At 34.9% G+C, this 2,533-nt stretch overlaps 1 non-coding gene across 1 annotated transcript; it reads left to right on the top strand.

Moving 5' to 3' along the window:
* The first annotated feature begins 367 nt into the window (after positions 1 to 367).
* LOC128294636 (small nucleolar RNA R71) lies at positions 368 to 474 on the top strand. Its single transcript, XR_008284944.1, has one exon. It is a non-coding gene; the product is annotated as a small nucleolar RNA R71 (small nucleolar RNA).
* The last annotated feature ends 2,059 nt before the right edge of the window (positions 475 to 2,533 follow it).

The raw sequence follows: 2,533 nt of genomic DNA, 5'->3' as shown, positions 1-2,533 counted from the left end.
TGGACATTCTTCAAATAAATGTCCTTCCCTACAATAGAAATAGGCTATATTTTCAAATTGGGTTGGTGGCTGTGCTGCAAAACTGTTAGACCCATTAGTAGTAAGATTTTTTAACATTGAGGATATTGATGATACCTAAGATGTGAGTGAAGTAAGATCGTCTACTTCATGTATTCCAACAACTCGTCTTCCTGACGCTACTCGATTGGTTTTCCATTGGTAATTGTTGTTGTCAATCCTCTCAATGATTTCATAAGCCTCATTATAAGACTTAGAAAGGAGAGCATTGTTAGCAGAAGCATCCACTACCATCCTCTTGTAAGCATTTAGACCATTATAAAATGTCTCAAGTTGGATGCAATGTGGGATTCCGTGATGAGGGCACTTTCATAATAATTCTTTGTACCTTTCCCATGCCTCATACAAGAACTCATCATCCATTTGTTGGAAAGTAGTGATCTCGTTCCTCAACTTAGCATTCTTGCTAGGCGGGAAATACTTCATGAAGAATCTTTCTACTAACTCTTGCCATGTGGAAATTGAGTTTGGTGGCAATGAGTTCAACCAGGCTCGAGCTCTTTCCCTTAGCAGTATTGGAACAGCTTCAATTGTAATGCATCTTTGGGTACTCTGGCTAACTTGAAAGAATCGCTCACCTCCATAAATAGTCTTAAGTGTAGGTGAGGATCTTCGGTAGACATTCCACTGAATTGGCCCATTGTTTGAAGCATCTAGATCATGACTGGCTTTAGCTCGAACTGTTGTGCCTCAATTTCGAGTCTCCTAATACCCAAATTAAGATCATTAAATACTGGCACGGTATACTATCTTAAAGCTCTATCCCTATCATCAGCAATAAGGATATGATTTTGAGCAGGGTTTGCTCCAATTCCTTGATTTGGATTTTCAAAGTTCATCACTTCGGTCTTTCTCTGATTTGCTTGTCTTCTTCGCTCTCGAAAAGTTTGTTCTATCTCAGGGTCTACAGGGAGTAGGTCAATAATCCGGTCAATACTCATAAACACCTAAAATAATCACAGAAAAATTAATTAAGATAAAAATTAAATAGAAAAATAAACCAAAATGTAAACTAACAAATTCACAAATAATGACTTTTTAAAATAGTCCCCGACAATGGTGCCAAAAACTTGGAACGACGGAAATGTGAAAGTGTACACAATCGCAACAAGTAATAAAGTGACAAGTAAATGTCGAGTTATCGTACCCACAGGGACTGTGAAAAGAATTATTTATGAATGCAATTTAAAACACTTTGGTGAAGAAAAATATTTTGTTTGAAGAGGGTGACTAAAAACTAAGATTTTAAACTAAGTAAACTAAAGAAATAAATCTCAAATGCATGATTTCAAAATACGGTTTAATCAAGATGACATAATTGTGTTTGATTAGTTACATTTCTTTAACTTAGAATTGTTAAACTCATGTTTATGTTGTTACGAATAAATTTACGGCAACTCGGTAATTTGCTAACTTATGAACATATTCACCTACGCAAATCCATTCATCTCTTAACATATCCCTATGTAATTCAAACAATTAAATAGATTTTAATAAGCAAACATGTTATTGCACATACATACTCATTAAATTGAACTAATCTCTTGCATATCCCTATGTCAAATCAAATGATTAATTAAATCTAATAAGCACATAAAAAGACTATGTGAGGTAACAAGGTAGTCTTCCCTTGAAACAGTTTAATCACAATAATCTTGCAAGTTATACAAGGCAAGTGTATCGCCAAATACATTGCTAATTTAACCTTCAGCTATCATAGAAGAATAAACATGCACTGATTAAGTATTGTGTCCATTATTTACAATTTCAATCCGTTTAAATAATTAATTCATTGGCTATCTCACAATTGTAATGCAAGAATAACTTAGGCATGATTTTACTTAATTAAGCATTTTACCGAGGCCTATAACAGAATAAACACAATTTTAATAATTTAAGCAAATGAAATGCAATCAAACCAACACGAATTAAATTCAATCTAAGCTGACTAAATTAACCATTCCAAAAACATAAATATTCATAGATATGTTCATCATAACAACAACAAAAAATTAAAGAAATAGGGAACAAGAATCAAATCCGGTGTTTTTTCGTGGCTTGACTAAGTTGCTCCGTTCTTCCTTCTTTGTTGTCCTTGCCGACCAAGGCTTCTATGAACACTCAATTGCTACTCAAAAATGGATGAAGAAGAACCCTTTCTCAAGGGGATACATTAGCACAAGAGTAAGGGACTTGGAATGGGAAAATGAGAAGAGAAAGTGAGAGAGGAAAGAAGCAATGTGAATGAATGAGAGATGAGTGAGGGATGCCTTGAATGATCAGCCAAGGGGGTTTTTATAGATGAATGTAACAGCTAAAATTTGCTAAAAATAGCAGTCAAAGAGACACCCCTTGGCCGGCCATCTATGTGGCACAGTTGATGGCTTCAACTTTGCTAAATATGGCTTAAGGCAAATCTTCAAAGCCATCAATTGTGGAGGGGCTGAGTTGCAAT

The sequence above is a fragment of the Gossypium arboreum genome, chromosome 6 (genome assembly GCF_025698485.1).
Source record: "Gossypium arboreum isolate Shixiya-1 chromosome 6, ASM2569848v2, whole genome shotgun sequence".
In the NCBI taxonomy this organism is placed as follows: domain Eukaryota; kingdom Viridiplantae; phylum Streptophyta; class Magnoliopsida; order Malvales; family Malvaceae; genus Gossypium; species Gossypium arboreum.
Note: the sequence above shows the minus strand (reverse complement) of the source record. Positions and strands in the feature narration are given on the sequence as shown.